Here is a 14,836-nt window from a genome sequence, read left to right as displayed (position 1 = left end):
GGCTACAGTGTGGTCTCTCCTCTCACAGAAAGTCAGGTTCATGGAGCTAGAGGTTGGAGAGCTGCCCAGAGAGGAGCTGGCTCCTGCAAGGTGGGCTTTCTCACCACCCCCACCTCCTCCACTGGATAAACCTAATCGTGTTGAAGTGTTATTTCCCTCTACCGGAGTTTCTTTAAGTAAAGACTGGTTTCTGGATCAGAAACGTGGTCTGCACACACCACTGCTTCCTCTAGAGCATGTTTTGCATATATTGCATAGGCTTTGATAAAAACTTTATGTTAAATAATTGCTGATCCATTGTCTTGTTCCATTTTCTAGATTTTCCACTTCACCTGCCTGTCCATTCCCCTAGACCCTGGACAGTGACACTCAGGTGCATGAGGAAGACAGGCTTGGCTGGGAACCAAGGGAAAGACTTGCACCAACAAGGGGAATGGGGAGAAGATCATCCCGTGGGAAGAAACTGAACATGTTTCAGAAAAGAGTTCATTTAAAAAGTCATGAGCAGGGAAGTGTAGGGAAGAGGTGAGAGAAAATCTAAAATTGCCTTTGCCTGGCTCTCCACCTGCCAGTTTTACCATATCCTGTGGTGAGGGGTGGAGAAGTTAAAAGCACTTGTGTTGTCCCAGTCAAGTTTAGAACAGAAGCTGCCCAACATCACACCAACTTTCCAGGACCAGCTTTCCCTTCATTTCTGCACTTCCAGGAGTATATGTGCAAGTAAAATGCAAATGTATAGGTGAGAATCCTGGGAAATAAGTTCCTGAAAGAGAAATGGCTACATCAGAGGATCTCTTCTGTTGTCTAAATTGCAGTGGGAGCACTAATAGTCACAACCCACAACATGAGAACTTTTTTTGGAACAAAATCAGAGCTTGAATTTCAGTGAGGAGAAAAGCACGAAATTAATAAACACTTGTTAAACTAAAAAAAGTAAAAAGTACATTGGTCAATATACATGCAATTGCCTGCTCCGTAGCAAAGATGGCTAATTTTAGGAATAAATAAGTTAAAAATGATTCCTGACTGCTATGGTGTGAATGTATGTGTCCCTTCAAAATTCATATAGTGGAGCTTAAACCCCAAGGTGATGGTATTAAGAAGAGGAGACTCTGGGAGGTAATCAGGCCATGAGGGCTCTGCTCTCATGAATAAAGCAGTGCTCTTCTAAAAGAAGCTGAAGGGAGAGCTCTAGTACATTTTTGCCCTTCCATCTCTTCTGTCATGTGAGGACATGGCACTGGTCCCCTTTTTGCCCCTTCCTCCATGTGAGGACAGAGCAAGAGGTGCCATCTTGAAGCAGAGAGCAGCTCTCTCCAGACACTGAATCTGCTTGTGTCTTGATCTTAGACTTCTCAGCCTCCAGAACTGTGAGCAATAAATTTCTATTATTTATAAATTACCCAGTCTGTGGTATTTTGTTATAACAGCAAATGGACTAAGACACTAGCTTTTTTAATTTTTTTTTAAAGATAACCAGTAAGGGGATCTTAAGCTTTGACTTGGTGTTGTCAGCACCACGCTCAGCCAGTGAGCTAACCGGCCATCCCTATATGGGATCCGAACCCGTGGCCTTGGTGTTATCAGCACTACACTCTCCCGAGTGAGCCACGGGCCGGCCCTAAGACACTAGCTTTAAACAAGCTACTTCTCTTGGTGTTTAATAAATTGTTACACGTTATTAAAGCTGATCAATAAAAAAAGTCTACCCCGCATCACTTATTGAGGCTATTTGAACTCCATTGACCAAAAAGGACAAAAGGTCACTGTATTAGTCAGGGCTCTCCAGAGAAAAAGAGCCAACAAATGCATATATGAGTAATAGGAGAGAGAGAAAAAAAAAAACAAAAAACAAAGACAGAGACAGAGAGTGGGATTCGTGGTAAGCAATTGGTTTACATGATTGGGGAGGCTTGGTAAATCCAAAATCTGCAGGGTTGGCTGGCACCTATAGACCCAAGGAAGAGCCATTATTGCTCTCATTAGTTTGATTCCTAAGGCCGTTTACTGGCAGAATTTCTTCTTCTTCAGGGAAAGGTCAGTCTTTTTCTGCTAAGGCCTTCAACTGATTGGGTGAGGCCCACCCACATTACAGAGGTTATCTGCTCTACTCAGAGTCTACTGATTAAAATGCTGTTAATCTCATCTAAAAAAGTATCTTCACAGACATATAGAATAATGTTTGACCAAATATCTGGGTAACATGGCCTAGTCAAATTGACAAATAAAATTAACTATCACAGTCACTGTCCCCAGTATCATGCTACTCTGGTCTTGTTTGCCTCTTCAAAGCCCAATCCAATAATAGTCAGAGGCCAGGAAGTATTTGAAGCTGAGAGAATATATTCTGTAATGTAAACAAAAACAAAACACCTATGGAGAATTATTTGAAATTAGTAATGCAGAGCTGAGTTCTTTATAGTAAAAATAAATAGAGGAATTAAGTCCTTTGGGCTGGCTGATTAGCTCAGTGGGTTAGAGTGTGGTGCTGATAACATCAAGGTCCAGAGTTCATATCCCCATACCAGACAACCACCAAAAAAAAAAAAAAAAAAAAAATCTACGTTTAAATCCAGGTTTTCTGACCTATGTTTTGGAAGATACCACTTCCAGGAAAATAATCATACCAATTAATTTCTTGTAACTGAGATATATAATAATGAGAGGCAGATAAATAATGCAGGTGAAGATTCCATTGACTAATTCAAACTTGATGCTCTGACCTACATAACAGAATGTGTAGTTTATTTATCTCAGAAAGTTGTCAGGAAACAATTTCTGGAATTTGGAAATGCAAAACGGTTCCCTTTTTTTTGGTTTAATTAATTAATTTTTTTCTGGTGGCTGGCCAGTATGGGGATCCGAACCCCCTTTGGCATTATAACATCGTGCTCTAACCAACTGAGCTAACTGGCCAGCCCTCAAAATTTTCCTTAAACCTTACATAAAAGTATATAAAAATATGCTTCACTTCTAGAATGTATTTTCCATTTTTACACAAGGATAGTTTACTAGTGCTCAGTAGCACTACTGCATGCAGCCCAGAAGGTAGTCTTAGAAAGGGAGAGTAACCAGACAGTCCCAAAAGGTTTTGTAGGGGCCAGAATATCTGAACGTCAAACAGAGACACCTGGGCTGGCGTATAGTCTGACAATGGCACAGAATATTTTAAGGAGCAATTTAAAACCTGCTGTCTCAGAAAACCTTCCTGACTTTTATTTTTCTATCAGAGATATTTCCAGGTATAACAGGACATTACAAAGTTAACCTAATTCATCTTTACATTATCTCCCTTTATTTATTTGTTTGTTTATCCTGCTGGTCAGTACAGGGGTCAAACACCAGACCTTGTTGTTATCAGCACCACACTCTAACCAACTGAACTAACCTCATTCTCTCTTTAAATGTAAGACTATACCCTGAGACTAAATGTTCCTTACAAAAGAAATAAATCTAATTTCTGGAAATGAAAACAAAATACCATTGTGATGAATAATTTCATTCTACATTTTATTCCTAGGGAAAATAATTACTTCCATATATTTTAACTCTTAAGTTTTAAATCAGTGAAATATATGAAGTAGTCATTTACGTAATGATAACATTACATAAAAAATAAAATAAAAGGAGGATGAGTGAGGGAAACAAATGAAGTAGTCACTTAATGATCATTTCAATTTACTATGCTGAGGATATTCTCAATAAGGATTATCATCATTCATGTATTCCTTCAACACATTTCAAAAACTGTACACCAGCTTTGTGGAATATGCTGAAGATTCTGCGAGGAGTAAGACACAGAGTTCCTGTTCTAGTAGGGGAAGCAGGCAGTGCTGTGGATGAAATGCTTTTCTCCCCTGCAAAATTCATGTTGAAACTCAATCCTCAATATAACAGTATGGCCTTTAGGAGGTGATGGAGTCATGAGGACAGAATGGGATTAGCTGCTGTTATAAAGTATCTTGATAGGGAGAGTTCACCCATTTTTTTTTTTTTTGTCCCTTTTGTCCCTTCTGCCCTGTGAGGACACAGCATTCCTCTCCTGCAGAGGATGCAGCAACAGGGTGCTATCTTGGAAGCAGAGAGTAGCCCTCATGAGACATCAACCCTGCCAGCACCTTGATCCTGGACTTCCCAGTCTCCAAAACCATGAAAAAATAAATCCTTTTCTTTATAAGTTACCCTGACTATGGTATTTTGCTATAGCAGTACAAATGGGCTAAGACAGGTGGGTAAACAAGTGTAGGTGTCATGAAAACAGGATCAAAGACACAAAGGAGGGTCTAGCTTTCTTAAGAGAGGAGATTAATGACAGTCCCAATCAATAAGAAAGATGCAAATTCTCTAAATGTCCATGATATGTCCAGCAACAGACATGGCCTGCCTAAGTCTGGTATTGCCCTTAGCAGTGGACACCCTGAAAGAAGTTGAAGAAATTTTGACTCCCTGCTTTACCTTGTAGATGGCAGGCAATGGGCTGCATGGCCTAGGGGGTCTGAAAGACAGGGGCATCTCTCACAAAGCCTGACCAGAAGTGAGAATAGTGGGCGCCAGTGTGGAGCTGCTGGCTGAAGGGTGATCTTTAGGGAGCTGGAGCACATTGTACACAACTGTCAGACACAGGAGCTTCTTCTACCTCACACTCCTGGCTCAGCCATTCTCCATTTGAGTTGTTAAAATAGTATAAGCCTTTGTTGCATTTATTATTCATACACTGATGCCTACTTCCAGGAATAATTTGAAAGTGCTTATTTAAATAAAAGTCACGCATACACTATAATCATTGAAAGAATAAAATAATAACTGTTAAGTAATTAATGAGATAGTGAGCAGATTAATCTAGTTTTATACAATTGAGGATTAAATTTAGTTCTAGTCTCACTGTTAGTCAAAGAAAAAAAAAGGAAAGAAATAAAGAATATGGAGGAAGAGGAACAAGATGAGTTCACATAGCTTTTATCATCAGATGAAAAAATAAGTAATTCAGAAACATCTTTATTCTTCCTAGAGGAAGAGGGATATATCATAAGGATATTTCTATAAAGCAGATTAGGTAATTAATAGTGCAGAAAGGATACAAATACATGCAGCTTGTGAGTTTGTGTTGGGGGGGTCTGGATTTTGATTATAAAGGTTGAAAGCAAATTGTGAAAGCTTTGAAAAGATGTTTCTATAGGGAGTCAACATAGAGATAATAGCTCCCACTTACATGCTGACACTGTATTAGGGCTGTATTAGTCCCTTTCTGTTGCTTATAACAGAATGCTAGAAACTGGGTAATTAATAAAGAAACAAAATTCATTTCTCATGGTTTCAGAATCTGGGAAGTCCAAAGTCCAGGGAACACATCTGGTGAGGGTCTTCTTCCTAGTGGAATGACTCTCTACAGCAACTCAGGGCATCACATGGTGAGAGTGGGCTGACCAAGAGTGCAGTTAACTTCTTCCTTCCTTCCTTATAATGCCATCAGAACCACACCCATCACTCCATGAATTAATTAATCCATTCACAAAGGCACAGTTTTCACAATCCAATCACCTCCTAAAGGCCCCACTTTTCAATTACTATAATTGGATTTCCCATCCTCTTAACACTGTTGTGATGGAGATCAAGTTTCCAACACATGAAGTTTGGGGGGACACGTAGCAAGGGCCTTACACATATTTCCTCCAACAACATTGTGCGGTAGATGCTATTCTTCTACAGGTTACATAGGAGGGAACTGTGAGAGACTGAGGAATAAGTCAAGTTGTAAAGCGAAGACATGGATCTGGGTCTGTCTGAACTAAAGTCATGTTCTTTCTGCTCTGCCCATGTAGGTATGTAGCTTTCTATGGAAAATGGAAATGCTAGTTATCATGTTTCTCCATCTCCAGATTTTGACACAATAGGGAGAGCAAAAAATTTGAGGTCCCTGACAAATGCCTGCAATACTGGTATTTTGCAAAAGAATATTCAAATGTTTTATACACCAGATCTATAAAAAGCAAAATTGATTTTCTCTTAAATGAAAATTAGAGCCAGATGTAGACTATCCAGGATGAAGAGTAAATCATATCTTTGCACAAATGTAGGCTGTGGGGCTGATGAGGATTAGGGCCAAAGCTTTCCTAGGAAAGATAGTTGATGCTTCACATCCTACCCAATAAAGCTTGAAAGCAACATGGATCAGTAAGGAATCTTGCTTGAAAGTGACAGAAACCCAATCTGAACCCACATAGAAAAAGGAAAAGAATTTGTTATCTCGCAAAATCTAAAGAATAGCCAAACCAAGTGAAAGGCAAGCATTCAATTGGGTCTCAGCAATAGATTGTACCAGGGACTTGAATGATGCCAGGTGTCTCACTCACTCACTTTCTCTCTTTCGCTTGCCGTCTCTTTGCTCTGTGCCAACTTTTTCTCACTCTGAGCCAGGCTTTCTTCATGTGGCAGGAAATATGATCACTGACAGTTCCCAAGTTTTATATCTCAATTTCATCATAGGACAGAACTGCCTCATACACACTACACCCCTTCCCCAACGCACAAGCAAACTAACAACCGAAGGAATCCTCTGATTAGAACACCTTCGTTTGGTTTCCCATCCCTGGAGCACCCAACACTTTGTAGGAGGCAGAGTTGCAGTGGAAGGAGGAGCAGTTTCCAGAAGAATGAGTTGTTTTTTTCAGAAGAAGGAAGTTGTTTGATAGAACAAACAATAAATATACCCTACAAGATCATCTCTTCTCAGTGGCTTTAGAAAGAAGAAACTACCAACTGTCAAATTCTTCTGTACAATAGGCAATATTTTATTTAATTGATGGATTAAACTCTTTTATTTATTAATACCATTAAAAAGAGATCTCAGATTATTAAAGAGATACACAAAATATACCAAAAAGCTACCAATAAGGTATGATAATGAATCATAAACTACATGCAAACGAAAAAGGAAAAGTGAACAGAGGAGCAAAAACTAGAAGTAGAAATGAGTTAAATGAAAAATACAATCATACTGTCATTCTGAGCTACTAATTTCACTTCATGACAGCGAGTGGGGAAATGGAAATCTGACTGGTAACACAATTCATGGTATCCATAAAATAAAAACAAATCAATTTCTCAAAATAGGCAAGGCTATTTCTTATAGGAGCACCAGAAAAGAAATGTTGAAGCACTTCATGGTAGAGTGTGAAATATAATAAGGCGAGTTCCACAGGAGGATGCATAGAGCAGTTATCAGGACAAGACCAGGGTATCACACAGGAACAACGATTCTGTAGGGGTTAAAACAATATATTCTGGAAATGCCTGTCATAGCTTTTAAGAGACTTAATCCAGTAAAATATTTCATTCATTTATTCAATTAACAAATTTTGTGGGGTACCTACTACTTGCTAGACACAGTGGGGATGAAATATGAAAGAATGGATGAAATGTGTATTTTTCTTAAATCTTCCATGGACATTGTTTCCCTTAGTTGAGCTTTTACTAGATCCATTCCTTTTAACAGAATACTTGAAACTGGGTAATTTTGTTTCTGATTTTAAAAACTTTAAAAAATTTTATAAGACAATTGCAATATTTGAACACTGACCTGATGTTTTGTGATAATAGTGAATTATTTTCAAAGTGCTGTGATAATAATATTATGGATATATTTACAGAAATACTCTACACACCTTAGTGATATCTAAGGAAATGATAGGATGCCTGGAATTGACTTTTAAATAATATAAGTGGGCAGAGTAAGAAGTATTGATGAAACAAGATAGTCCACAAGGTTATAATTATTGAAAATGGGAGATAGGTGAAGGAGCGGTTAGCATACTAGTTTGCACTTTTAAAGGTGTTTAAAATTTTCCCTAATGAAATGTGCAATGATTTTATAAAAAACACAACTCCTTAATTCTATGAAAAAAATGAAAAATAAACATTTAAAAAAATCTATCTCAGAGGAGCCAAAATAAATATGGAAACTCACAGCATAAAAGTTACTTTTTCAAAAGGGAGAATTTTTACTCCAGCACTAAGCTAGTTCTAGCCTGATAAAGGTGTCACTTCCTGAGTTCCTGAGCCTTTATTAACAGATTCTCCATAAAATCTTACACTAACCTAAAATATTTAAGATTAGTACAAACAGAAGTCCTCTGTAAATTTCTGCTATTTGTTGCTGTCTGTTATTAAAAATGCTCATTGACTTCTGGTTACGGCTATATCTATTAGTATGATTATATCTATTGCATAAATTATATTTTATGTAAACTTCCTTCAAACTCTTGAAAATACAAATGTATTCAAAGGGAAAGATAGTAGACACATATGTAAGAACTTATTACAGAGTACTTAATGATTATATGCTGCAAGGTCTGACTATAATGGAATCTCTTCCATTAATTAAAAAACAAAAATTAATACCAAGTTCAGGGTTTGATCTCTGTACCATCCAGCCACCAAAAAAAATAAAATAAAAAAATTTTAAAAATCACCCTCCAAGTGTATATGGTCCTCAGTCTTTTAGCTTGCTCCTGTTTTCATTCCCAAGAAAGTCAGGGAAGAAAAGAGGGTCAAGACTAAACGAGTGGACCAGGGCCAGCCTAGCTCGGGCCAGAGCAGAAGGCAGCCAGCAGCAGCCAAGCCAGAAAATGTTGGGAGAAGAGCGTGGGTTATGCAGCCAGAGGCAAACAGGTGGGGGGAGGTCAAAGCAGAGTGTGTGGACTCTCAAGTTCATAGGACAGAAGTCTTGGAACTGCTGTCCCCTGTGACAGAGCATTCTTAAAGAGATTGTAGTTTGTGATGGTTAATTCTAACTGTCAGCTTAACAAGATTAAGGAATATGTAGAAATCTGGTAAAGCAATCTTTTGGGGTGTGTCAATGAGGGTGTTTCCAGAAGAGATTAGCATGTGAGCCTGAATGGACTGGGTGGGAAAGACCCACCCTCAATATGGGAAGGAACCATCCAATCTGCTGGGGGTCAGGGGAGAATAAAAATGGAGGAAAAGGCAAATCTCTTACTCTATTTCCACTAGAGTACACTCTGCTCTCCTGTCAGCAGAAATCTGAACTCGAGACTCTTCAGCCTTTGAGTTCCAGAACTTAAACCAGCAGCATTCCAGCTCTGAAGACTTTGGTCTCAGACTGAGAATCACACCATCTGCTTCCCTGGTTCTGAGACCTCTGGACTTGGACCGAGCCACACTATTGGCATCCAGTTTGCAGATGGCCTATCATGGGACTCCTCAGCCCTCATACTCACGTGAGCCAATTCCTCTAAGTCCCTCTCATATATTTATGTACATATCCTGTTGGTTCTGTGTCTTTGGAGTACCTCGATTAATAAGTAAATTCAGGGGCCAATTCCAACTGCATCCCTGTTTTCTCCCCCAGTGCTTCTGAATTACAGTAAATGTCTCAGTTTTTGCCTCTTTAGCAGCCATTCTGAGGCAGAAGTTGATATAAACATTAATCAAGTACTTAATGAATCTGAACAAATTGCAGAAACAGTATGAGTAAACACTTGGACTGACTGACTCCTGTGGTCAACGTAGGATGCTTTTTAAGCTTACATGCCTTATTTGCCAACGTGGTCTCAAAGACTTTTTGTTCTGTGCTAAAAAATACTGTAATACGTAATGTTTCTTTTTCATGTGGTTTATAGTAGAACCCTATTATAGCATGGTGTATTAATCCATTTCTGCTGCTTATAATGAAATACCTGAAACTTGGTAATTTATAAGAACGCAAAATTTATTTTTTACTGTTTGGAGGCTGGAAAGTCCACAGTCTAGGGGGACTTTCTCGTGAGGGCCTCTTTCTTGGTGGTGACTCTCCACAGAGATGCAGGGTGTTACATGGTGAGAATGGGCTTAGCAAGAGAGAGCTAAACCTCTCATTTGCTCTCGCTATTTTTGTTTTTATTTTTTTGGTAGCTGGCTAGTACAGGGATGAGACTCTGCACCTTGGTGTTATCAGCACCATGCTCTAACCAACTGAGCTAACTGGCCAGCCCTCACGCACTCTCCTCATAAAGCCATCAACCATACCCATGACCACCCATTAAACCATAAACGGATTAATCCATTCACAAGAGTACAGTCCTGACAATCTAATCACCTCTTGAAGGCTCCATCTTTCAATTACCACAATAGGATTTCCTGCTCTCTTAACACTGTTACAATGGAGATTAAATTTACAATATATGAAACTTTGGGGGGACACATTTAACCCATAGCACAGTTTATTATATAAACGATTTTTGTATACAATGGATAAATATTGCTTCCTAAATCACATATACAGCAAAATACTATCATAATAGAGATGACTTTTTTAGGTGCCTTTAGAAACTATCTTTCTAATCCACTTCAATCTGAGCACCACTGCAAACATATGAAAAAAGTGTTTTGTTTGTTTTCCCTTGCAGAATCTACTTGTCCTTAAAGTTACCATAAGTGCCTCTCCCATTCCACAGAACTCCCTGTCCCACAAATCCCAGATGCATATAGGATAGGTTTAGGATCTAATCTTTTCATTACCAAGATCCCCTTTAATTATCCCCTTTCCTCTTCTCTCCATGCACACAGAGACTCACAGTTTTAAATGATTTTGTTGCCACCCTGAGAAGGTATAATTTTACTTACAAGCAGAGAAATGATTTTTTACCAGCCTGTATGGATGTGTAGCAACAATACAGAAATGGTCGGGCCAGCCCGTGGCTCACTTGGGAGAGTGCGGTGCTGATAAGACTAAGGCCACGGGTTTGGATCCTGTAAAGGGATGGCCGGTTCGCTCACTGGCTGAGTGTGGTGCTGACAACACCAAGCCAAGGGTTGAGATCCCCTTACTGGTCATCTTTATATAGGAAAGAAAAAAAAAAGAAAGAAAGAAATGGTCCATACAGGGTCACCTCATTTGGATTTACAGGTTGTCAGTTACACAATTCCAGAAGGAAAACAGCCTAAACACTGAAAAAGGAGGCATCAGGACATTATTTCTCTCTTTTTAATGCCAGGTGCTGCATCAAAGTGGTATGGGTGCCAAATAGTAAGTCTGCTAAATCCGGCTTTTCTGATGCTGACAATGATTAACACCATGGCCTTGGACGAGAATTTGGTGTCTGCATTTATAAAATTATGGGTTTAATAATCTCTAAGGTCCAACTTATTTGCTGGGTTTTTCTTTCTTTCTTTCTTTTTAACTGAAATGTTGCTGAAAGAGGGCAATAGAGAATCAGGAGATCCCAGCTGTACTTCCAATTTTGTGTTGAAAGACTTTGGGTACCTCATTTTGTCCCTATTTGCCCAGATGCTAAGTAGGGATAACTTGAGTAACTCCCAAGACTGATAGGGAGGTTACAATAATTGGTTATAAAAACAATTTGAAATTATTTTAGATGTATTATACAAACATATATAAGAAGCTATTCACTTAAAATGAGCTTAGTTCAATTATAATTATCAAGATGGTTTCAGATGATCTTTTGAGGGAAGAACTTGCCTCTACTAGTGAAAATAGCAAAGCAAAAGAATGGTGCCCAAGCCAGGACTTCAGGGCAGAGGTAAGATCAGGGGGCAAAAAGTAGAAATATTTTTCTCACCTGGTGTGTGGTCTAGTCACTGCTCTTCTGGCTCAGGGCACTTTTATTACTGAAACAAAGTCCAGCCAAGGGTGGAAGTTATTGTGGATATTCTTAGCCTTGCTTATGATCAGTGCCCCAAAAGCAATAAAGAGGATTTTCTTGACCAGATGCTCTCTCATTATATTCCTTTACCACAGCCACTCATCCCTGATCTGGAGGTCCATATCTTTTCAGACATCTTAAGTCAATTCAAGGACACTTTGATGTTGCTGTTCGTATTATGCCAAGTCAGCGTCCTCCAAAACATGAGCTTCTACAATTAGATCAGACGCATTTAGTATGATCTACTTTCATTAATACCAGCCCTGCAAGTACTATTTGCCTTCTGTTTCTTTCTGAAGCCTTATTTTTCCTGTTTCACAAATGTTTATATTCTTTTACAAACAATAGCATTTAGCCAAATGTGGGAACCAACTGAAATTATCCTGCTGCTGCGGCATCAGTTTGTTCTGTTTCTCTAAGGAACATTATCGTGTGACCTCACTAAGGAAGGGAAGAAATTGAAGGATATGTTGTGTATAATATTTCTCTGCATAAAGATGTACTGAGAAGTGGGTGAGCAGAATCAGCTCATTCAACTCTGAAATGTCTGAGAGACTTGGTGATACATTAAACATCCAGAGAAGATGAAGCACTTGGATTGTGGTCACACAGGCTTTAATGAATGACTCATGTGGGCTTGCTTTAGATCTTTCCATTTCAGGTTGGAAATAAAATTAAGTATCTGATAAGTGACTTGCAAGTCAATTTAGGGTTAATCTACGTTTTTTTTTTAGTACGTTTGTTTTCATATCTTGTTCATTAAATCATATTTTGTGGCTGTTAGAGGTCCTAGACTCTAGTCTTGGCACAGAAATGGATTTTATTGTTCCTATTTACAAAATATGGGAGATATGAAAAGTCATAATGCATCAGGGAACATAAAATGCTCCTGGATTTCTGTGAAAATGATATTAAGGGCAAGTACTCTGGTTCTTCCTTTGTTTCCAAAAACTCAATGAAACTTCTACATGAAGAAAAATTTGCCCCAGGATGTCAAGGCAAATTGAGGATGACAATGTCTGAGTTGCATCCTATGTAATTTTGATCATGTATTAGTCTATTTTTGTGTTGCTATAACAGAATACCTGAAACTGGGTTACTTATAAAGAAAAACATTTATTGCTTACAGTTTCTGAGGCTGGGAAGTCCAAATTCCATCTAGTGGTGGCAACAGTGACTCAGGGGTCTCACACTGCAAGGTGGTAGAAGCAGAGAGAGCAAGGGAGACACATTCTCCTCTTCTGTTAAAGCCCTCAGAACCACACCCCTGACCACCATTTTTAATCCATTCACTACTGCATGGTCCTACAATCCAATCACCTCTTCAAGCCTCCACCTTTCGATTACCGTAATAGGATTTCCCACCCTCTTAACAGTCACAGTGGGCGCTAAGTTTCTAATACATAAAACTTGGGGGACACAATTCAAGCTTCAGGGAGTTTTGGGAGGACATAATTCAATCCACTACAATCACATCTTAATGTACAAATCACATAAGACAAAACACCAGATACAGACTTAGGGTTGTTGGGTGGGATACTTAGCTTCTCAGCAGAGTCCATACTTGCAACAAATAGTAGGTAAACTTACAGAGATAGACTTTGGAGGTCTCCACCTCTCCTTTCAATCCTGTCATCATCCTGAGGCCCTTGGAATCTCCCAATCCTATGCCTCCGACTCTTTTCTGCTACCAACTTTCTGTAATCTTTCTAAACAAAATACTGCCCCTTCCAGAGTCATCTTTTAATAGGTGATTCCAGAAGACCTTATAACTACCAGAGGTACAAATTGATAACTCTGTGCCCCACACAGAAGACTTGCCTTACATATAGCTGAGTAGACCTAAGACTTCCCAATCTTGAGGAAGACAGGAAGGCACACACTTGTCCAGGAGTTTTGTTTTCCTCTGTAGAAAGTCAGCCTAGAGAGAAATCAGGGGGCCATTTGCTTCAGCTTTGTAAGCTCCTGGGAATGGAGAACATGCGCACCTTTAATTCTTTGCATTCTGGAGGAGTGAATTAGAAAGGCTCACTTTCTGTCTAGGTTTTACCATTCCCTAATCCATGCTCTAATTCTTCTTTTGATGGGAAAGCCCCCAAATCTACATGTTTCCTTTAAGTCTTACGTGATAGTCTTTACTACTGTAGTGACTTGACCTACTTTAAGTGATCATTAATATTAACCCATAATTATTAATTTGCTTACATACTTTTAAAAAATGGTTTTATTATATTGAAAATATTTTAACATTTACCAGTACATATTTGTGGAGTACAGTGTATTGTTTCAATACAGGCATATATTTCACAATGAATTTTAGGGTAGATAGCATAGTTTTGTACTTATCAGTCCACCACTTCTCTTCCCACACACTCTTCTCCAAACCTCTGGTAACCATTACTCTACTCTTTACTTGTATGAGAATCTTTTTTTTTTTTAGATTCCACACATGAGTGAGATCATGCAGTATTTGTCTTTCTGTGCCTGACTTACTTCACTTAACACGATGGTTTCCAGTTCCGTCTATGTTGCTGCAAATGATATATATATATATATTTTTAAGTAGCTGAATAGTATTCTATTGTGTATATGTACCACAATTTTTGTTTTGCTTTGTTTTACCATTCATCTGTTCATGGACATTTAGGTTCATCCCATCTCTTGGCTATTGTGAATAGTGCTGCAATGAACACGGGAGTGCACATGTCTTTTTGGTAAGTTGATTTCATTTCCTTTGGGTAGATACCAAGTAGTGAGATAGCTGGGTCATATGGTAATATCTATTTTTAGTTTTCTGAGGAACCTCCATACTATTTTCCACAATGGCTGTACCAATTCACACTCCCACCAACAGTGTAGGAGATCTCCTTTTTCTCCACATCCTCACCAGCATTTGTTATTTTCTGACTTTTTGATAATAGCCATTCTAATTGGAGTAAGATGATATCATTGTGGTTTTGATTTGCATTTCCCTGATGAGCACTTTTTCATATACCTGTTGACCATTTGTATGTCTTCTTTTGAGAAATGTCTGTTCAGGTCTTTTGCTCATTTTTTGAGTTGTTCTTTTTGCTGTAGAGTTGTTTTGAGTTCCTTATACACTTTGGAGATTAACCCCTCGTCTGAGGTGTAGTTTGCAAACACTTTCTCCCATTCTGTAGATTGTCTCTTCAGTT

The sequence above is a fragment of the Cynocephalus volans genome, chromosome 5, assembly GCF_027409185.1.
Source record: "Cynocephalus volans isolate mCynVol1 chromosome 5, mCynVol1.pri, whole genome shotgun sequence".
NCBI lineage: Eukaryota > Metazoa > Chordata > Mammalia > Dermoptera > Cynocephalidae > Cynocephalus > Cynocephalus volans.
The sequence above is the reverse complement of the archived record's forward strand: the minus strand, read 5'-3'. Positions refer to the sequence as shown.